Source organism: Oncorhynchus tshawytscha, linkage group LG18, assembly GCF_018296145.1.
Source record: "Oncorhynchus tshawytscha isolate Ot180627B linkage group LG18, Otsh_v2.0, whole genome shotgun sequence".
In the NCBI taxonomy this organism is placed as follows: Eukaryota; Metazoa; Chordata; class Actinopteri; order Salmoniformes; family Salmonidae; genus Oncorhynchus; species Oncorhynchus tshawytscha.
In genome coordinates, this window is record NC_056446.1 from 15,943,794 (window position 1) to 15,967,831 (window position 24,038).

General features: G+C 41.7%; 1 protein-coding gene across 1 annotated transcript in view; it reads left to right on the forward strand.

Annotated features, from left to right (window-relative positions):
- LOC112217585 (mannosyl-oligosaccharide 1,2-alpha-mannosidase IA) overlaps nucleotides 1–24,038 on the forward strand; it is a 157,899-nt gene that overhangs the window by 40,503 nt on the left and 93,358 nt on the right. The window lies entirely within an intron of this gene.

A 24,038-nucleotide genomic window follows, 5' to 3' on the forward strand; every position in this document is an offset into this window, starting at 1 on the left:
CAATGGGTGGCATGTCTGGTGAGTATGCAGGCCATGAAAGAACTGGGACATTTTCAGCTCCCAGGAATTGTGTACAGATCCCTGGAAACATTGGGCCGTGCATTATCATTCTGAAACATGTGGCTGTGCGGCGGATGAATGGCACGACAATGGGCCTCAGGATCTCGTCACGGTGTCTCTGTGCATTCAAATTGCCATCAATAAAATGCAATTGTGTTTGTTGACTCTATCTTATGACTGGCCATAGAGTAATCCCACCACCACCATGGCGCACTCTGTTCACAACGTTGACGTCAGCAAACTTCTCGCCCACACAACGCCATACACGTGGTCTGCGTTTGTTAGGCCGGTTGGACGTACTGCCAAATTCTCTAAAACGACATTGGAGGTGATTTATGGCAGAGAAATTAACGTGGAGGTCGAAAGAAACGCACACCTGTTTAGGCGAGGCGCAGGCTAGCGGAGTAGAGCACTTGAAAAATTAAAGCAGAGCCGTACACTCTAGGAGCTCAGATGCAATATTTTAATAACCAACAAGCTGACAAGCTGTCTTCATCAGAGTATAATAAGAAATTAACATTCAATAATCTGGCAACAGCTCCGGTGGACATTCCTGCAGTTGCGTGCTCCCTCAACTTGACATCTGTAGCATTATGTTGTGTGACATAATGTCACATTTTAGAGTGGCCTTTTATTGTTCCCAGCACAAGGTGCACCTGTGTATCGATCATGCTGTTCAATCTGCTTCTTGATATGCCACACCTGTCAGGTGGATGGATTATCTTGGCAAAGGAGAAATGCAAACTCACAGGGATGTAAACAAATTTGTGTACAAAATTTTGGAAAGAAATAAGCTTTTTGTTGGGACCAACACTTTGCCTTTATATTTTTGTTCAGTGTATTACTCAATAATCCTGTGGTGCCGGGTCGGGGAGAGGAGAGCGTACCTGGAGCACCACCGAGTCTGTTCTTCCACAGTCGCGCTGGGAGGCTCAGACAAAAGGTGCATTGTATCGTCTACTGAAATTGTAATCTTGTTTTTTTAGTGGACGGTATCGCTGCTGCTGTCTACGTCTATTGAAGATGTATCGCTGATGGAACCTTTTCTGCCTGGCACAGAGGATTTCATAAATATATTTTTGAGTAATAAACCTTTTGTTTACACGTGCTTTTTAAGAAACTCTTTTAGTAAACTCTCCTCTCTGTAGTAAGTGGAGAAAGCTCTTAATAGTTGGTATAGGCTTTGATATGCTTTGATGGAAGCATCTCTTGACTGATAGATTCAGACGCACATTGTTTTGTCGTCTCTGAGATTTGGTGCACAGAAGACTGCAATAAGCTATATATGTTTCACCCCCCTATGTCTGTGAATTCTATGGCTGCTGGGTATTTGCTGGACATTGAGAGCGGTTCATTAAGGTGTGTGTTTTAAAGGGAGGTAATTGAGTTAAAGGCAGTGAGGTAGTGTGTTTCTCAAAGTGTTGCTGCTTCCTTTCTCTCTTTCATATGTGAGACATACTAGAGAATACTGTATGCTGCTGCATGACTCCTGGGGGGAACGGAACGATTGCAGTTTTCTTGTTTACACACACACACTAAACAGCCCCCTCCTGTGTGGTTGGTATACGCTACATGTCTTGTACCACAGAATGCCCCAGTATTTGTTTTATTAAGATGCAGTACTTGCCAAATGGAAGTGAACAATGACATGTGTTTTTTTCCCCACCTCTCTCCTCCTCCTCCAGCAAACCACTCGGCACAGCTAGTTCCTCTTACAGTGTATTACAAGCCATTTGTTATAGCCATTACTATCATTGAGTTTCATTTTGTGGAGTTAAATTAATACTCCATGTTCGAAGGACCTCACTTCCATTTGCAGATGAAGGATGAATAATGCTTTGGTTCACTGAACCTGGTTTGTATGCAGTGGGTTGAGGTGGCTTATTCTGGGTGGTATTTAACTAAAACTCCTGTTTAATTCACAAAGCTTGAACATTGTTAAATTATTTGGGAAAATAATTGATCATTGGCTTTGAAATTTGACTTGCATTAACTGTGATCCATAATTAGTGTGAACATGAAGATGTTTTCTGTTGGACTCAAAACACTGTAAACACACCAGGAAATCAGGTCCAAGTGAGTTTAATTTTGGAAATCTGTACCCAAGTATTCCCATAATAGAGAGACACGTGATTGTATACAAATGTAAGAAGGGTTTGAAATGGTTATTTTTTAGTCAAATCTTATATCTGTTTGGGATTATTGTGGTCAAATTGCAGTCTTCAAGTGATTTGTAATTATGTTCCGGCCTCCGGACCATCCAAAAATTCGGCCCGCGGCTGAATCTAGTTGATGATCCCTGCATTACAATGTAATACATTTGATCAACTTTATTTGTAGATTTCATTAGTAATAGAGTTATAGTAAGTAATACAGTCCAGTTACAGCTTCTTTTGACAAAGTAGAAAGTAAATAAAATAATAACAATAGTTTAACCAATCAGACGGGTGCACAGGTGAAATGATTTGCCTTATTCCTAAACAAAAGCACCTGTACATGAACAATTGTAAAGGGTAAATTGCATAAATAAATATTAATAAAACAAAATCCATGACAAGATATAAAAAATATTAATTTGGTTCTGCTCGCCATTGTTAACTACACAAGTTGTACGTTGTCCTCGGTGTCTGATTACATACCATTTCCAGCCTTTCATAATAAAATAATTAGACTATTTTTCTAAATTCAGTCATCCTTTTCACCCTCATCATTCAGATAATTCAGTGTTTCCCCTAGGATTTTCTTCAGCAGCAGTGGCTGTTGGCCTATGGCGGTTCTAGTGTTAAGACTTCCTCTATCGTAACACTTCCTCTCCCCTCCCTCTCTTTGTGGCCTAATTAAATTTAAACAATGAGGATATTTGTTTGGTTCTAATATGATGTCTGTCCAGCTGTAAGTGAGCTCTGGTATGTGATAGGCTGTATGTGGGTGTGCTGTGCTGGATGGCCTGTGACAGTTGGGAGTGGTGTGTTGACAGGCTTGCAGATGGGCCTGATACCCAGGCTGTCTGGGGCTGTCTTACAGAGGTGCTAAATGAGGTGTGGAGGAGAGCTCTCTCTCTCTCTCTCTCTCTCTCGGTCTGTCTCTTTCTATCCTCTCCCCTCTCTCTCTCTCTATGTGATGAACAGCTCTCCTCTGCACCACCGATGACACCAGTCACTTCAGACACAGGCAATATTCCCACACGGAGCTCCCATTCTAATTAAAACATCTCTCTAATATCCCATGAATGTTCTCCAGCCTCACTCATAACTTTCCATTAGGGACAGGAGTTGCATATACATTTTTGCCAGCGCTCACCTCGTGAAGTATGGCACCTCATTTAAAGGCCGTATATAGATTCTTCCTACTTAATCCTTTACTCTCTTGAAATAGTTTCTAACAATTTTGGTGATTAGACTTTCATATTTAACTGAGAATTTCAATCACCCTTGTGTAAATTCTATTTAATTATCAGGGATTTAAGATATGCAAATGCCCTTCTGAGATAGTCCTCTGAATCTTTAATGGCAGATTACTTTGTCTTGGTTTTGGAGCATTTATCAGTCCTTGCCCTTTCCGTATTCCATTTTCAGAGAAATACATTTATTTGCAAGATCTCAGCTGAGATTCTACTTTGTTTAGAAGGAAGCCTCATTAACTTGCTTCCACAACACTGGAACAGACAAAGGCAATTATGTTGTCTTCAACGGCGCTTGCCAAGCCTATTTTTATGTTTCTTGGATATGCTGTAAAGGACAAGGTTATAACTCCTTTAATGTGCCATTGATTGCAGCACAAGAGCCCCAAAGCTTGACAATAGCACTTTTCTTCAACCTGTTTTCATCACAAAGAAGAAAAAAGGCTCTCAACCAAAGGTCAAAGGTGGCCGGAGAACAACTTCCTTATGAAATATTCATGGCTTTGCAGCAGCCTCTTTTAATACAAGTTACAGCTTTCCCGCTTCTCTCCTGCCTGCCGTCACTACAAGGCTTCATTACAGGCATAGGATTTACCTGCCAAAATGTGATTAACGCCCTTAATTTAGCCAGGTAAGCTGGAAACCAGATATACTGTCACTGGCATTTGTTCCTGTCACCCACTCTCATAACGGCACACAGTGACGAGCGAAGGGGCGTCCAATGGTTTTCAGCACCACACAGCCCAGCCGGTGCTCCTTCTCTCCACTGTCTGAGAGGTCACACACACACGCCAATCATCACTCGAGGGCCCTGACAACCACCCCACGCCAAGACTCATATCCAGGGGCCGCGGTGAGAGAGGGAGCCATTTACTGAAATGTGTACCCGGTGGTGCCTTGAGGGGGAGGGTACTGGTTGAACATACACACACACACACACACACACACACAGATACTACCTATGCCACTCCCAAGCCAAGGATAAACTTAGTCGGCCTCCTATTAATTAAGAAATGGCGGAGCTTTGCATTATTAATCTTTGTTAGTGCTTGGTTAATGGGACCTGAGGTATGCATAATACATGGCCTGACATCTGCTCTGCGACGCGCTGTTTACCTGGGAAGACCAGGCCGAGGCATTGATGACAGTGCTCTGTTTTTCCTTCTCTAGTGGGTTACGGCTGCTCCGCCAGCTGCAGATGCATGCAGGAGCCAGATGGGCCAGATGCATACGCCCTGCTCTGCCTTGCAGGAAGTCAGCCTGGAAGCCAACAATGCTCTAGTTCAGAAAGTAGGCCTAGACACTGGGCTTTAGGATGCCACTTGTTCAAACGTCTATTGAAGAATCTTTTCATATGAGACACTGCTGGGAAAGCAACACTTTTCAGAGACCCTTCCTTGCAATTAGATTTAGAATGTCCCAGAGATTTGACACCATTGCCTACCGTTGTTGTACCTTATTATTTCTTCCGTTTTGTCCTTTTCAGTCCAACCTCATGGTGCATCCGCGATTGTAATCGTACTTGCTACCTGAGTCGATGTGTTATGACATGTTTTTTTTTGTTTGGACTAGGTCTCCTGTCTCCAGGGTTGGGAAATGAATAATAGAGCCTGGGAATGTTGTCCTAATATAATTGTTGTTATTCGGTCTGATCAATGAAGTCAGTCAAGTCCTGCTGATGTCTCCGTTCCCACATGGCTTGACTAATTAATACCTACCCTTCGCATGTCTCTTTGTTAATGAGGAAAGTAAATCAAATGGGTTATTTATATTGTGGAGAGAATAAAGGGGAATGCATGCAGTTTTTTCCCTAATTGATTTCGTAAGTGATTTTTCACTCGCGACATGAGCGTGAAGCCTCTCAAGTTGCATCTAATTAAACCTAGAATTGACAGAGATGAGAGAATGGTTTCGTGCCAAAGTGTTGTTTGGAAATGAGTCTCCGGTAACTGTTCTACTTCCATTGTAGACATTTTAAGCAAAACCTGAGGACTGTGTTCTCTAGAATATGAAATGAAGAATTCTGTGTCTGAGTACACTTGTTTTATGCACGTCTATAAAGTAGTTCACTTATACATGTCAGAATGTTTTTTTAATTAGTTGTTAGCTAAATTGTGATCCATAATATTGAGTAATTTGAATGGTCTGGGGGTAGTTCCAGTACCCGTGTAGTTGGGCAGGAAATCAAAGAAGATTGTTTATGACTAGCCAGAGGAGATGTAGCTATTTTCTGAAGTCCCTCTTCTACTACCCCTTCTATCTGAATTGCTAGATGTATCGAGGCATTTTCCTGTGGGTTTTTTTCCGTCATCCCATCACACCACTCCTCCTACAGGGGTTGGTAGGCCAGTCAGTAGGAGTGATGGGAAGTTCGGCTCTTTTTACTGTCTCTGATCTTTTCAACTGGTTCAGTAAAAATTATGAATCTTTTGACTTATTTTGTTCATTTGATCCACATGCAGGACCCAAACGATGAAATACAAAACCTCTCGTTCATCATAGGGGGCTTATTGGAGCTGTCATTTGTGACTGAGACTTGTACATTGTTTGAAGCACAATTATGTATTAATGGCACCTGTTTGAACTTGTTATCAGTATAAAAGACACCTGTCCACAACCTCAAACAGTCACACTCCAAACTCCACTGGCCAAGACCAAAGACCTGTCAAAGGACGCCAGAAACAAAATGGTAGACCTGCACCAGGCTGGGAAGACTGAATCTGCAATAGGTAAGCAGCTTGGTTTGAAGAAATCAACTGTGGGAGCAATTATTTGGAAATGGAAGACATACAAGACCACTGATAATCTCCCACGATCTGGGGCTCCACTCCATCAAAATGATCACAAGAACGGTGAGCAAAAATCCCAGAACCACACGGGGGACCTAGTGAATGACCTGCAGAGAGCTGGTACCAAAGTAACAAAGCCTACCATCAGTAACACACTACGCCGCCAAAGGACTCAAATCCTGCAGTGCCAGACGTGTCCCCCTGCTTAAGCCAGTACATGTCCAGGCCCGTCTGAAGTTTGCTAGAGAGCATTTGGATGATCCAGAAGAAGATTGGGAGAATGTCATATGGTCCGATGAAACCAAAATATAACTTTTTGGGAAAAACTCAACTCGTTGTGTTTGGAGGACAAAGAATGCTGAGTTGCATCCAAAGAACACCATACCTACTGTGAAGCATGGGGTGGAAACATCATGCTTTGGGGCTGTTTTTCTGCAAAGGGACCAGGACGACTGATCCGTGTAAAGGAAAGAATGAATGGGGCCATGTATCGTGAGATTTTGAGTGACAATCTCCTTCCATCAGCAAGGGCATTGAAGATGAAACGTGGCTGGGTCTTTCAGCATGACAATGATCCCAAACACACCGCCCGGGCAATGAAGGAGTGGCTTCGTAAGAAGCATTTCAAGGTCCTGGAGTGGCCTAGCCAGTCTCCAGATCTCAACCCCATAGAAAATCTTTGGAGGGAGTTGAAAGTCCGTGTTGCCCAGCAACAGCCCCAAAACATTACTGCTCTAGAGGAGATCTGCTTGGAGGAATGGGCCAAAATACCAGCAACCGTGTGTGAAAACCTTGTGAAGACTAACAGAAAACATTTGACCTCTGTCATTGCCAACAAAGGGTATATAACAAAGTATTGAGAAACTTTTGTTATTGACCAAATACTTATTTTCCACCATAATTTGCAAATCAATTCATTAAAAATCCTACAACGTGATTTTCTGGATTTTTTTCCCTCATTTTGTCTGTCATAGTTGAAGTGTACCTATGATGAAAATTTCAGGCCTCATCTTTTTAAGTGGGGGAACTTGCACAATTGGTGGCTGACTAAATACTTTTTTGCCCCACTGTATATAGATACACAGATGATTTGGTGCGATTCGGTTTGGTTAGAGAACGAATCGATGTGATTTGGTTCGCTACGATACTCTTTGTTGCACTCAAATTTGTTGCATAAATACATTCATTTTCCGTTCTAAATTCAAATCAACTGCTGAGGATGGAGCATATGAACTGAGTCTGTTTAGAGCTGGGCCTGTTTAGAGCTGGGCCTGTTTAGAGCTGGGCCTGTGTGAGCTGGGCCTGTTTGAGCTGGGGTTGTCTGTCTGTCTCACCATCACCCACTAATTAACTTGTAATTTTTGCAGATTAAGTGTTTGAGCTAGTTATTTATCATTTCCAAATTAGCTATAACATAGCCAATGGAGAAAAACCAAAAAAAAATATATACTACCGTTCAAAAGTTTGGGGTCACTTAGAAATGTCCTTGTTTTTGAAAGAAAAGCAAAAAATGTTGTCCATTAAAATGACATCAAATTGATCAGAAATACAGTGTAGACATTGTTACTGTTGTAAATGACTATTGTAGCTGGAAACGGCTGATTTTTAATGGAATATCTACAGAGGCCCATTATCAGCAACCATCACTCCTGTGTTCCAATGGCACTTTGTGTTAGCTAATCCAAGTTTATCATTTTAAAAGGCTAATTGATCATTAGAAAACCCTTTTGCAATTATGTTAGCACAGCTGAAAACTGTTTCCTGATTAAAGAAGCAATGAAACTGGCCTTCTTTAGACTAGTTGAATATCTGGAGCATCAGCATTTGTGGTTTCGATTACAGGCTCAAAATGGCCAGAAACAGAGACCTTTCTTCTGAAACTCGTTAGTCTATTCTTGTTCTGAGAAATGAAGGCTATTCCATGCGAGAAATTGCCAAGAAACTGAAGATCCCGTACAGCGCTGTGTATTACTCCCTTCACAGAACAGAGCAAACTGGCTCTAACCAGAATAGAAAGAGGAGTGGGAGGCCCCGGTGCACAACTGAAGAAGAGGACAAGTACATTAGTGTCTAGTTTGAGAAACAGACGCCTCACAAGTCCTCAACTGGCAGCTTCAGTCTCAACATCAACAGTGAAGATGCAACTCCAGGATGCTGGCCTTCTAGGCAGAGTTGCAAAGAAAAAGCCATATCTCAGACTGGCCAATAAAAAGAAAAGATTAAGATGGGAAAAGAACACAGGCACTGGACAGACAAACTGCCTAGAAGGCCAGCATCCCGGAGTCGCCTCTTCACTGTTGATATTGAGACTGGTGTTTTGCGGACTATTTAATGAAGCTGCCAGTTGAGGACTTGTGAGGCGTCTGTTCTTCAAACTCTCTCTCTCTCTCTCTCTCATATATATATATATACATATACAGTGCCTTGGGAAAGTATTCGGCCCCCTTGAACTTTGCGACCTTTTGCCACATTTCAGGCTTCAAACATAAAGATATAAAACTGTATTTTTTTGTGAAGAATCAACAACAAGTGGGACACAATCATGAAGTGGAACGACATTTATTGGATATTTCAAACTTTTTTTAACAAATCAAAAACTGAAAAATTGGACGTGCAAAATTATTCAGCCCCTTTACTTTCAGTGCAGCAAACTCTCTCCAGAAGTTCAGTGAGGATCTCTGAATGATCCAATGTTGACCTAAATGACTAATGATGATAAATACAATCCACCTGTGTGTAATCAAGTCTCCGTATAAATGCACCTGCACTGTGATAGTCTCAGAGGTCCGTTAAAAGCGCAGAGAGCATCATGAAGAACAAGGAACACACCAGGCAGGTCCGAGATACTGTTGTGAAGAAGTTTAAAGCCGGATTTGGATACAAAAAGATTTCCCAAGCTTTAAACATCCCAAGGAGCACTGTGCAAGCGATACTATTGAAATGGAAGGATTATCAGACCACTGCAAATCTACCAAGACCTGGCCGTCCCTCTAAACTTTCAGCTCATACAAGGAGAATACTGATCAAAGATGCAGCCAAGAGGCCCATTATCACTCTGGATGAACTGCAGAGATCTACAGCTGAGGTGGGAGACTCTGTCCATAGGACAACAATCAGTCGTATATTGCACAAATCTGGCCTTTATGGAAGAGTGGCAAGAAGAAAGCCATTTCTTAAAGATATCCATAAAAAGTGTCATTTAAAGTTTGCCACAAGCCACCCGGGAGACACACCAAACATGTGGAAGAAGGTGCTCTGGTCAGATGAAACCAAAATTGAACTTTTTGGCAACAATGCAAAACGTTATGTTTGGCGTAAAAGCAACACAGCTCATCACCCTGAACACACAATCCCCACTGTCAAACATGGTGGTGGCAGCATCATGGTTTGGGCCTGCTTTTCTTCAGCAGGGACAGGGAAGATGGTTAAAATTGATGGGAAGATGGATGGAGCCAAATACAGGACCATTCTGGAAGAAAACCTGATGGAGTCTGCAAAAGACCTGAGACTGGGACGGAGATTTGTCTTCCAACAAGACAATGATCCAAAACATAAAGCAAAATCTACAATGGAATGGTTCAAAAATAAACATATCCAGGTGCTAGAATGGCCAAGTCAAAGTCCTGACCTGAATCCAATCGAGAATCTGTGGAAAGAACTGAAAACTGCTGTTCACAAATGCTCTCCATCCAACCTCACTGAGCTCGAGCTGTTTTGCAAGGAGGAATGGGAAAACATTTCAGTCTCTCGATGTGCAAAACTGATAGAGACATACCCCAAGCGACTTACAGCTGTAATCGCAGCAAAAGGTGGAGCTACAAAGTATTAACTTAAGGGGGCTGAATAATTTTGCACGCCCAATTTTTCAGTTTTTGATTTGTTAAAAAAGTTTGAAATATCCAATAAATGTCGTTCCACTTCATGATTGTATCCCACTTGTTGTTGATTCTTCACAAAAAAATACAGTTTTATATCTTTATGTTTGAAGCCTGAAATGTGGCAAAAGGTTGCAAAGTTCAAGGGGGCCGAATACTTTCGCAAGGCACTGTATATATATATATATATATATATATAGAACAACATTGAATTTCATCCCCACCGAATGGTTTTGATTGTTTTCGAAGTCTTTATTTTATTTTTAGTAAAAAATGTTGTACCTCTTTTTCTCCCAAATTTGGTAGTTAGTCTTGTCCTATCACTGCAACTCCTGTACTGACTCGGGAGAGGCAAAGGTCGATAGCCGGCGTCCTCCGAAACCGAGCCAAGCCGCACTCCTTCTTGACACAATGCCCCCAGAAGCCAGCAACTGTGCATTGCTCCCCGCCCACCACAGGAGTTGCTAGTGCGCAATGGGATAAGAACATCCCTGTCGGCCAAATTCTCCCCTAACCCGTACAACACTGGACCAATTGTGCGCCGCCCCAGAGCCTGGGCTTGAACCCAGAATCTCTAGTGGCACAGCTAGCACTGTGATGCAGTGCCTTAGACCACTGCGCCACTCGGGAGGCCCCTGTTTGGACGTTTTTACAGAGTGTTTTTACAAAAGGGATTGGTGTCCTCGTTATACTACCAAAAGTATTGCTGATTGTGAACCTGAACAATCAAAATAGATGTTATTGTAAGCCCTGTTCAGCAGGTAGGCTATAGCCAGATGAGTTGTCTCTGTGGTAGTTTACTTTAATTTTGGTAACACCATTTTCAATGGCGCATAGATAACAACAAACTAACAAATGACTTAGGTTGTCACTCAACTAATAAAGCCTAATATCACACAAACCATTTTAGCATTTGAATGCTGAAGGTGCTGCACAGATGTGCAAGATCAGGAACAGGCCGCCTACCTCGCATTGGTCAGGGCACAGTGCGAAGTTTGACTAGGCTACTGATATTGACTGGAGTTGTTTGGCATGCAAAATGACTTGTAGATCAATGAATGTCATCACAGTTACATGCAGTTCAACACTGAAAGAGAGGAAGCATCTTTGGAACAGAATGTAATATGAGCAACATTTTTGTCAACTGGCGGGTCATAACGTCTGAATCGGTTTTCTGACCGATGCATGCTACTCTTGGATCGGTTTCGGGTCTGTGAACCGATGCACTTGTATCTTAAACATTTGAATTGGGACTGAAGCATATCAGTGAATCGTTGCATCCATACTAGGTATAAAAATATGAATATTTATTGATGGCTCTGGAAGAGGTCTAGTTGCAGCCACAGTTGGACTAGATTGGGATGGTTCTTGGCAGAATGCAATTGCTTGACTGCCTCGTGGGAGATTAGCACAATATCCTTCAAACTCCAGCAATCCCCCCCCAAACGATTCATTCTCGAGTTCGAGTGTTGAGCAGAGGCAGGCGGTGTATGTTTTGGTTCTACAAAGCTGTGTCAGTTGATTTACATTCAATAATCAATTAATTGCATTCATTCTTGCACCATGTGTTCAATTATCAGTTCTAAACATATCTTTTCTTCTTTATATGCTGCCTACAGCCTGATCTATTTGTCTGCGCGCAGATGACAGACAGTTGGTGGTCGGAGCGAGCCAGAGGAGAGCGTATTAATTCTGCTGTAGAATTCATTGTGGCCAGCCGGTCAAATGACTATAATGAACTATTCACTTGGGAAAACAAATCATTACTCACGAGTCAGTAAAAAGAGTCGTTCAAAAATAATGACTCGTTCGCGACATGCATATCACTTGTCAGTAGGCAAGTTTGTGTGCTGCTGGCTCTCATAGTGTGTATCAAAGCTGTCATCTCACAATGCAAATAAAATACCAGTCTTGCAGATGATAAGTCCAGGGGTTCAGCAGTGACCGACACTGTTTTTAGGATTAAGAGGTCTCAATGCCCTGAACCAGAGACCAGACGCAATACACTAGCAGTCATAGGGCCAAAAGCATCGATACCTCTGTGGTTTGATCAACACTATAAGACTCCTGACATACTCATTATTTTCTGTCTTGAGTCTTGTTTTAAAGCACAGTAGTAGCAAGCCCTGGTGTGAGCAGAGAAGCCTCTGCCACAGCAGTGCCATGCCTAATTAACCCACAGAGATACAGTATGTATGGACAATCCTCCATCAATTAACATCAATTGCAATAGAAATACCATTGGAGAAGAAAAATATTCTGTCTATTTTTATTCTGCCGGGTTTGATGGGGGAGTTCAAAGAAGTCAACCCCCCCCTCCCCCTAGCGGATTATGATGTTACGCTATCGTCCAGGTTCTGAGTTGCTGAAAGTAAAACATTCATCAGGCCTCTGAAAAGAGAAGAATAGTGGAGCCAAGCAAGCCTTATGAGAGTGCACTTCAGCTCTGTACCCCTGTGAGCTAATTTACCACTATGGCTACCGAACCGTGACACACCGTCCAGATCTGAGGCTGTGCTCGCATTAATTACCCAACAGAATCAAGTGGAGCGCCGTGCCGTGAGTGTGTGAGCGTTATCGTTTCGGCAGGGACTCCCGTGTGTGGCTTGGTGGTGATTAAGTGTCTGCTCCCAACAGAGCTCTGGAAATTCAAGAAATAGGCCTAAGTCTTTGCAAATGATGGAACAAGAGGCAGTGATTGCATCTAGATGCGAGAGTGTTTTCTTTCTGTTTGTCTTTGAGCCAGAGGCGTGTTTGATGAAGTGAGCATAACTGTGTGAAAGGATTGTTCATGAATTAGAGCTAACACCATCTCAATGTTTGTCAGTCTGATTGTTTTCTCTGATCTGCTCATTTTCTCGGAGCTGACGAATGAGTTGCTACGGCTTACAAACAGATCCATTAGGCACTGCACAGAAAAGGCTTTGCTTCTCAGCCAGCATTGCTCAGCAAGCTTGTTTTGCCATGACTATTCATTAGCTTTGTGTTCTGCTCTTAGGGATGGCATGATGAAGACCGTCACATATACACTCACAATCCCTGGAGCATTTGCCAAGTTGCATGCTGACACCTATGGGCTTTCTGCAGGGGCTTTCTGATGAGACTGGAGGGCCCTATTGTCCTCCTCGTCTCCCAGCAGAGGACCCTCGTCTGCCCTCTGCCTGGCTGCTCTGAGATGTGCTTACCAGCAGCTTCTCGCTGAGCGGAACAAGGCTTTCTGCTTCAGCTGTAATCACCAGCATAATCTCCTCCGTTGGAAGCTGTGCTCGTGTCCTGAAGAAAAAGGCTGTAGTGAGAGGAAGCCGCTAGCAGAAAGGAGGGAGAACAAGGGGAGGAAAAGATAAATGGCGACATAGCAGGAACAAGTCTCTGCATTAATCTGGATGATCAGAGCTCCAGTGTGATTATGATGTGGAGCTACACTAAGAGGATAACAGATCCTTTCCAATTCCTCTGGATTATGCCCGATCGTACTGCCATATTTTATCCTTTCCCATATACTGTCATATGTAGAGTTAATGATGAGGACGATAATGACGATGATGAGTTGGATTCACAAGATTAAAGCTTTTCTCCAAATGCTCAAAGCACATCACATTTCTTTGCATCGCTAGAGATAAACACTCCTCAGTGTCAGTGTTGTTCTTTCAGATGTCTGGTCTCTGTTGGAAGCAGACCGACAGACTCAGGGCCCTGTGGTGTGAGCCGTAGTACCCTCGTACCTCCGGTGTGAGCCGTAGTACCCTCGTACCTCCGTGGTGTGAGCCGGAGTACCCTCGTACCCCCGTGGTGTGGACCGGAGTACCTCTCGCACCTCCGGTGTGTATGTGGGCCGGAGTACCCCTCGCACCTCCGGTGTGTGTGAGCCGGAATACCCCTCGTACCTCTGTGGTACCCTACCTTTCTCTGTATCACATCCACCAGAGCCACTGTCCCAGCGACAGAGAAGGATCTCTCAGAAGCCTTGGCTTCTCTCTGATTCACACGTGGCTGCCATCACAAAGGAAGTGAGAAGTTGTGATGGGGGAAAACATCGATACAGTTACATATGGGAATATTATTTTTGATGAGGTATCGTTTTGACTATACATCATCAGCAATATTTTTTTTGCGCTATTTTGCTGTACCTGCACCAAAATGCCACTATTTTTCCTTATTCTCCATCTTCTTCAGGACTTTTATTTCCATGTCTGATCAAAACGTGTTTTCTCATGGCTCTGTCTTGTCCCTCTGCAGCAGGCATATATAGTGAGTAATATGTGTGGAACATCGAATCACAATAAAATCAAAATCAGTATCGAATCGGAATACATATAGAATCGTGAGAATCGCAATACATATAGAATCGTGAGAATCGCAATACATATAGTCGGCACCAAAGTATCGTGAGGTCACTGGCAATTCACAGCCCAAGTGAAAAGGCACTCTGAGTCAGTGGCTGTAAAGAGACGCCTCTTACTGCAGCACATTGCTGTGTGAATTATGGATAAGGCCACTTGTATTGCCAACCGTAACCTTGTGTGTATCTATAGTTTCTCACACTTCTCTCTGAAGGCCCACTTCAACACAATTGCAGAATGTGACATGGTGTAAAATGGAAAATGACACAAGAGATTGACAACACAAGGCATTGCTTTCACTGGGGGCAATGTGAAGTCTTGTATGCACATTGACCTGGAAATGTTTTGCAGGCGTAAGCCAGCTTGCATCTGACTAAAATAAACACACTTGACTGGGCCACTACAGTGACATTGCCAATTACATTTTCATGCCAAATGGGTTTGAAGGTTGACTTGCTTATTGAATGTTGTTCTCTGCTCATGGCAGCTAGCCCTCCAAGCTGAAATGGGCTATCATTTGTCACATTGGCCTAGCTCTGCCCATGGAGAGGGGCTCCATATTACACACAGGCCGTATTCAAACACAATCGTATCACTTCAGGCTACTTTTTTAAACAAGTCTTTTGAAAGATAACATTCATCAGTCCAACCCAGTGTTAAGCAGTAAAGTTTCATCCAAGCTGAACCTGACCTGCGGCTATCATGCAGGCAATGCAGGGGCATCCGTCCTTCTTTTCCTAGCATTCAAATAGGCATATTCTTCTCTCCCTTGCAACTCTTCCCTGGGTCCTTAGTGTACAAGAGAAGTGCACTGTTTTCTGTCAGTATACCTGGTAAAATAAGGGTTAATAAATAACTACGGGGGCCATATAAAATCTGTGATTCTTCAGTTCTGTTTTATATTTTCCTAAATTATGCTTTCTCAATTCTATTTTTCCTGGTTCTAGAATTTCTTAGATTTTCACTCTCAAAATTACAAATGTTCATAGAGAAACAACGAAATCTGATGTTCTGAGTCCTTGTTATGTAGGTCTGGAAGAAAATGAATACATTTAGATTTCAGTGTAAATCCCCTTTAATTGTTCATCTAGTGAGTGAGGAATATGCCGGTCTAGCGATGGTTCTGTGCTGGTCATTTCATGACAGAGTGCAAATAATAGATTTAAACGATATACTTTCTCATGATATACTTCTGTCAGGTAAGCCTGCTTTACAGTTAACATTTAATTGAGAAGGTTTCGGGGAATGTATTTGTCAACCGACAAGACGGTTATCACCGCAATATGGCTGCGAATTAATTGGCAGATATTGTGTTCGATTTGGCTTTTTAAGCTAATAGTGACTAACCAGGAGTGCAATGTCTTGTTTATGTCAATTTACAGTGGAGTACAGTACTTGAAAATTGCATGTACTTTCAGAATTGCTTTGGCGAGCTACTCATAGGTGGACTGCGGGCCACTGGTAGCTCTCTTGACCTGTTGGAGACCCCTGCTCTAATGTATTCCTTTTGTTGTGACATCTTTACTCGGGATTAACAGAATGATACCAATGAGAGAGCCTATAGGGAGGAGGTCAGTGACCTGGCACCATGATGCCATGTCAACAACCGCTCCCTCAACGTCAGCAAGACAATGGAGCTGGTCGTAGACTACAGGAAACAAAGGACCAAGCACACCCCTTCCATATCGACAGGGCTCTAGTGGAGTGGGTCGAGAGCTTCAAGTTCCTCGGTGTCCACTAGTGGTGCACGGGTCAGCTGTTTGCTCACCCACCCACTATTGCTAATAACCCATCCGCAACCGGCCGACTATATGTGATTAAGTGAAAATGAGGCCCTCTCCCGACCCTAACCCGCTAATATAGAACATGGGCTGTAGGCTACAGTCAGCGATGACAGTGTGATTATTATTATTTTTGCCGGGGGGTGCAGTATTTTTTGGGGGGTTGTGTACATTTATAGAATGGGTATCTATAGGAAAATGGGGGGAGGGTCGTGCTTTTTAAATTTCAGTTAAAGGGAGGGTTTAGTATTTGTTCAATCTAGGCCAGGGGTGGGTCATGTAATTTTTAACTGATGAAAGTTAAATATTTCTCTGTTTTAGAATTAGTTGCTTATTAGGCTATATCTCAATGTGTGCCCGATGCCACCCCTCATCACTGATTCGCTGCTGAGCACACTCAAGTATAGTCTATTTAGTGTGATGTCAAACAATTGATTCATAGGCTATAGGCTACAGAAGCGCATGCTCGGGAGAAGCACAGTGCAAAGTTATTTTTCAAAGAAAATGTTCTACCTTTCTGAATCTCTTGCGCTGCTGGGGATGGTGTAAATAAAACTAAGCTGCATTACAAACGGCAATGGATATTTCAACCCTGAGTCCTGGCTTGCTCTGTTCGTGCTGACAAAAACTTTTTTGTGTTACCTGCCCAATGCTGTGCTGTGTAGGCTTAGAGGCAGTTCAGGATTAGAGTCAATGAATTCTTCCCCCAATTTCTTTTGATAAGGCCTATTCCCCCAAATTCTATATCTTGCGTGCAGACTAGCCCATGTTCAGTTTGAGAAGGAGAGTTTGCTATTACTATAATTGATTTTAATAAAAACAATGTTTCTTACCCATGATGTATTTATCGGAGTAATTGACCTATGTATGTACTGCATTCTATACTATACTACTGTATCTTATTCTATGCCACTCTGAGATTGCTCGTCCACATATTTATATATTCTTAACTCTATTCCTTTACTTAGATTTGTGTGTATTGGGTATATGTTGTGAAATTGTTAGATATTGCTGCACTGTTGGAACTAGAAGCAAACGCATTTTGCTACACCTGCAATAACATCTGCTAAACACGTGTATGTGAGCAATAAAATTAGATTAGATTTGTTTCGAGTAACTTACATTGTGGTGCTGAAACTTTAAGCAGCAGCCACAGCAGAATCAATTGGAAAATGACAGCTCATTGGGCTGAAAGTAGACAGATTTGAGTTGGCATAATTCTATTCAACCATCTTCATTTTAATTAGACTTTACTAACAATAAGAGGGCTTTGTGTTGGAGCCTATTTCTTCCTATTTAAGAAATAAGAGGTATGCCTACCTGTTTAACAGACAAAATTAGGCTATAGGCTGCTATATCTATAGATTTTGCCTGCCAATTCCTCCACCATGCACTCTTTAAATATCCTACCTCCATGTCAGTGAAGGGCTGTTGAGTTAAAACCAAGACTCAAATTGAGGGGTTGTGCTATAGACTTACCTTTTTCTAAAAATAATAAACACATTAAACACAGGCATACCCATTGTTGGCTTAAGACTTTGAAAAAAATAAACGATCCGATTATATAAAGTACAACAGCTGGGAAAGACGTGACGTTGATGCGTACGTGATGTTATTGTTTCATTTCTACGATATTCAGAGGCTGATAAGTAATCTTGCTTGGGAAGTAATCTAATTCACTATCAATTGATTAAGCTATTCACTTTCTGTACAATAGAAGATATTTAAACCCAAGACAGCTTTTCGGGAAACACTTGTGACCTTCTCTCGTTGGGTTAAGCCACGGAAGAAGAGTAGCCAGCTTACATTTTTCTGCGTTGGTAGGCCTATTCTGTCTGGGGTGGTAATGTAGGCCTAACTTTTGAAAGTACCATACTCCGATTCCTAATGACGACTCAGATAAAAAAAATATTTGCAATAGGGCTAACCCCAATTATTAGACTGGTCGATAGGCTGTTGGTCAACAAAGTTTTTTTTTTTTTTTTTTATTTTTTTTTTTTTGCAGTAACAAATATGTATTTTTATGGAGCAGGAGACACCGGTCTTATTCACATCCATTGAGGAGGCTGAGACTAATCCGTTGCGGATGCCACAGAATGGCACATTTCAAGAAGGGGGAGTGTGGCGGCTGCACAATGTACTTCTCCCTCCAGAATGCGCTTTCTCCCTCCAATTTGTGCACATTCATTGTTTTCATAACTTCATTGTGTGAATTGTTTGCATTTGACATTGTTAGTGTCTATCAATTCCCCATTACATATCAGCAGTAGTACATTTACCGTTAATTCCAAAAATGTCTAATCTACAATGTTTGTTTGATTACGGTAATGTGTATGAATTAATTCAACACATTATTATTCCTGCCTTTTACCGTTCTCATTGTCGAAGTGGACACGTTATTTACAGAGTGCACAATCTATGCTACATTTGTTGATTGATTTCATTTCATTTGCGAGTTTTGTCAATTTAGTAATTGTCTTTTGTTTGGAGCGCATGAGTAAGGACGCGCACCTGATTACGCATAGAAGAAGGCCTATAGGCTACCTAGCCTGCGTGAAAATGTAGGCATATAAATATACCCATTTTGGGGAGCTGATAGTGTTTCCGATGGCTTAATGCACCACCACTAATGACCTGCAGAGCTTCTCAAAGTAATGTTTTCTTCACCTCAAATAGCAAGCAAATATCAAGTCTTTTTTTTTTACAATATTTCCACAGTGTATTTGAAAAATCTTTCCAGCTCTCTCCCTTTCAATAACCACTCAGTTTGAAAGGGAAAAATGTCATGCTCCGATCCAGTGGAAACATAATAAAATAGGCATACCTGATTTACTTCGTATCCCTTGCCCAAATAGTCTACAGCTGTGACTGTCCGGAGCTCACTGGCACAGGAATCTCTGAGGGCCCAGAATATTTTATACAATATTGCAAGGAGGCCGGACCCAAGTTTATAGTTGATACAATGTTTCAAGATTGTTGCAGACAGGCCATGCGTTGCCAATGTGGTTTATAGGATATTTGTTTTTATCAGGATATTTTCTACCTGCTGGCTGCAATGTTTTTATTTGTTGGGATTATAGGCTGTGTTTACATAGATGGCAATAGAAGTTACTTTTTAAGTTTGTATCATTTTCATTTAGTTTTGGATAGAGTTTTGATTAACCAAATAACAATGATTTTGACATACGAAGGCGTTATTATAAATTCAATTGTTCCACAAAAATGTGCATATGAAAACCATAACTGGCACGCAGATCTATAGAAATGGTAAGATAAATTGGCATTCCACATGAGAAAGTTGGCTGATTCCTCATGTAGCCTATTACCGGCAACTTCAGGAGAGTAGCGGCAGAATCTAGGAAAGCTAGTAGGAGCAGGAGAAGGATGGTTGGGACAGATTAGGTTGATGTCTTGCTCCCTCTTGGCTAATTTGTGTCTGATTTCATCAGACCGTGAGCTTAAAGCATCAAACAAATAGTTCATTTTAATAAAACACATATAGGGTTTGTCTATATTAGGGTTGAATGACGGGAACCCGGTTATTGGGATTTTCAGACCCATAACCATTCAATCTTCGTGAAGAGAAGTGAAAGCCTTGTGTATTTAATTCTAGTCCTATATCAAGGATGTAATTTAGAATGATGAAGATGAGGACAACGGTACGTATTTCATTTAACAGCTGAAAGCGAGGAAGGAAGGAATGAAGCAACAATAGAAAGAGGAGGTAGGCTAATAACATTAGGGGAAATATTATGAAAGGTGTGTGTGTGTATATATATATATATACGCCAGCCTTCTAATTATACAAATATATTTCAAAATGAAAATAAAATTCGCTAGCCTATACTTGTAATGTTGTAGGCTGCATGTGCTTCACCAGAATCACATGTTCTCTTCTGCTTGATCATGGTTTGAACGATGTGCATAATTCTAGTCCATAAAGTATATACAATATACAGTACAGTAATACAGTTCATACTCCAAAAGATTAGCCTACTGGAGCTAGTTTAATTTATTTACCCAAGCTAGCGACATCTATGGGCTTTTATGTTTTTCTGTCGTACATAATATGCAGTAGCCTATATCAAATATGTATTGGATAAGGGCACAATCATTTGGGCTTTTTTGGGATTGGGCTCATTAAATGTCTTTAATGTATGGCTTATAAACTGTATTTAATGTATGGCTCACCAGGCTCAAGTAGCATCAGGCTTGAGTTTTCCATCAAAGCTCTAATCAAATCCAGACCGGTCTATTTATGTACTTTAAAATGCTTTTGAATGACACTTGTCACTTGTGGTGGGAAATACCAGGTTACCTGGGAGAAAATAGATGTATTCTCCAGATGGAACATTTGTAAAATAACGGGAAAATTTTCACCCCTAGTCTATATATATGAAAAAATACACGACCAATCGATGGGTTGAAAGAACAGACGACTTTCAGCCTACCAAGATTTGTTTTGTTGTCTGGACAGCCCTAATTTGCAAACAGGGGAAGTTTTGTTGCCAGCAAGACACGCTCTGTCCATTCTTAGCCTGTCATTTCGGTAATTTGTGTGGAATTAAAGAAGATTCAAATGTAGCTTAAACCCTATTTTACATCATATAAGGTTTTTGTGTTGTGCACGCCATCGGTTGAAACTCAACTTGCTAATGAATACAGGGATTTTGGCTGATAAATGTGTAAAAAAACAAAAATAATGTTTTAATTGAAACGTTCAAATGATACCACAAAAATGGTTGTAGAGACTATTGACTTGAATGGGAATATCTATTTTAAATTATACTGTCCACCCTCCATAGAAAAACTCATAGAAATATAGATAATAGAATAAACATGACCATTTAAGTTGACATTGGTCGTCATTGTGATAGCAATTAGAAGTAAAAATGTCAAATTTCAATGATTTACCAGCTACATTTTAGTGATCTGAATGGATAGGTCCATTCTATGGATTCTGTTTCCATGACTGAAATGACACCCACCCTCTTCAAGAGTATGTTGTGTCTCAACCGACGTCGGGTCGGGCACAGTACAAAAACCTCTGGATGTGAAATACGATCTAAGTTACAACATATTCGAATATGAAAAAACCCTGGCGTTTAAACGGCTTTAAATCATTTACGTTAAAGGTAAAAAAATTACATAAAAAAATAAATAATAATAGTTTGACAACACTGTTTGTAAGCTTTTAAATAATATCAAACTCAACTGTTTATCTTTTCCAGGGATGAAGTCATGGATGTTTCATTGTATGGTGTAATTGGGATGATGTGCGCATTAGGTGTTCCATATTTGGAAAGGATGGTGTAATTTAGCCTGGGCCTCCCCTGGGCTAACCCTGCAGTGTGGTGTGTGTGTGTGTGTGTGGTCCCCTCAGTCACTGGGCTGATGGAGCTAGATGATGCTGGAACTGGGAGGTGTATACAGGGGTTGTAGCAGAGAGGGAATCCATCACCCACTGAGGTGGGATCTGTGGATCTGCATGGCCCTGCATCAGACCCCCTTGTCACAACCACAACCTTCGTTAGACCACTGGAGCACTACGTCTCCTTACACACTGATTTATGACCTACTCTGTCCTCTCCTCATACCCACGCCCCTGATACTCAGTCTCAGTTTACCCACACACACACCCTCCCTCTGATTTCTTACTATTCCATCTTTCCGGCTCCCATGCCTGAAGAAACCAAACAAGCTCATATTTTTGAGATGCAAATCTGCTATGTCTTACTATTTATTTATTTATTTTTCTGATTGGATTTTGGACACAGTGCATTGACCCCTTCCCCTTTCCAAGTTGTGTAACGTTACAGCCTTATTCTAAAATGTATGAAATCTTATTTTTTTAAATCTCATCAATATACACACAATACCACTTAATGACAGTGAAAACAGGTTTTTTAGAAATGTTAGCAAATGTATAAAAAATAAGAAATTGACTTTTTTTTCATCAATTTTGAGTCCCTTTGCCATGAGACTCAAAATTGAGCTCAGGTGCATCCTGTTTTCATTGATCATCCTTGAGATGTTTCTAGAAATTGGAGTCCAACTCATGAGGTCGAAGGAATTGTCCGTAGAGCACCGCGACAGGATTGTGTCAAGGCACAGATCTGGGGAAGGATGCCAGCATTGAAGGTCCCGAAGAACACAGTGGCCTCCATTATTAAATGGAAGAAGTTTGGAACCACCAAAACTCCTAGATCTAGCCACCCGGCCAACATGAGCAATCGGGGGGGAAGGGCCGTTGTCAGGGAGTTGACCAAGAACCCGATTGTCACTCTGAGTTCCTCTGTGGAGATGGGAGAACCTTGCAGAAGGACAACCATCTCTACAACACTCCACCAATCAGGCCTTTATGCTAGAGTGGCCAGACGGAAGCCACTCTGCAGTAAAAGGCACATGACAGCCCACTTGAAGTATGCCAAAAGGCTCCTAAATGACTGTGACCATGAGAAACAAGATTCTTTGGTTTGATGAAACTTGGCACCATCACTAAGGTGAAGAATGGTGGTGGCAGCTTCATGCTTTGGGGATGATTTTCAGCGGCAGGGACTGGGAGACTAGTCAGGATCAAGGGAAAGATGAACAGAGCAAAGTACAGACAGATCCTTGATGAAAACCTGCTCCAGAGCGCTCAGGACCGCAGACTGGGGCGACGGTTCACCTTCCAACAGGACAACGACCCTAAGCACACAGCCCAGACAATGCAGGACTGGCTTCGGGACAAGTCTCCGAATGTCCTTGAGTGGCCCAGCCAGAGCCCAAACTTGAACCCGATTTGAACATCTCTGGAGAGACCTGCAAATAGTTGTTCAGCGACGCGGCCCAGAGCTTGAGAGGATCTTATAAGCTTATAGCGTCATACCCCAAAAGACTTGAGGCTGTAATCACAGCCAAAGGAGCTTCAACGAAGTACAGAGTAAAGGGTCTGAATACTTTTGTAAATGTAATATTTCTGTTTATTTTTAATAAATTAGCAAAACATTCTAAAAACCTGTTTGTTGTCGTTATGGGGTATTTTGTTTTAGATTGATGGGAAAAACAATTGTTTCCATTTTAAATTAAGGCTGTAATGTTAAAGTCAAGGCGTCTGGATATTTTCCAATTGCACTGTAGTACTGTTTTGCTATTGAACAATGTTGCCTTTGGTTGGGATGGGTCTTTTCCCCCAAATGTTATAATTCCACCTTTTGATCTAGATTTCTCTAACTTCCTTTGAATGGTTTATGTTTGTATTGTGGGTACCTGAAAGACAAAGGAGATAACCAAAATATAAAGTTAGACTATAACTGCTCTAAAGCTCACTACATGATTATCTAATCTAACAACTCTAACATATGTAGGCCTACCTTCGCTGTCACAACAAACTTCCAATGGTTTACTCTCCAACTTCCTATTTCTGTATTAAGGAAACCACCATGTCCTCCCCAAGATGAATAGCCAAATGTGTCACATAGCTGCAGAGCAGGTTTGACTAGACATTTGGGCTAGTTGCCACAGGTATATTTACATAATAAACCAAGTTGCCCCAGGTTCTGATGTTTTCTAAAATAGCCCTCAATGAGGTGGTGACGACGTCCTCCCTCAGAACAATGAACGATGTCACTGTGTGTATGGGTTTGATATTCTGAGCCCACTTTTACGTGAAGGTTGTTTTTGTCCAAACAATGCATCGTCTGACAACGCCTCGAAGGCTCTCAGCCCCATGAGATTCAATTTTCCACCATTTGTGACGTTCCCTGCTAATGATGTGAGAACTCTATTAGCGCGTGTCATCAGTCAATGAA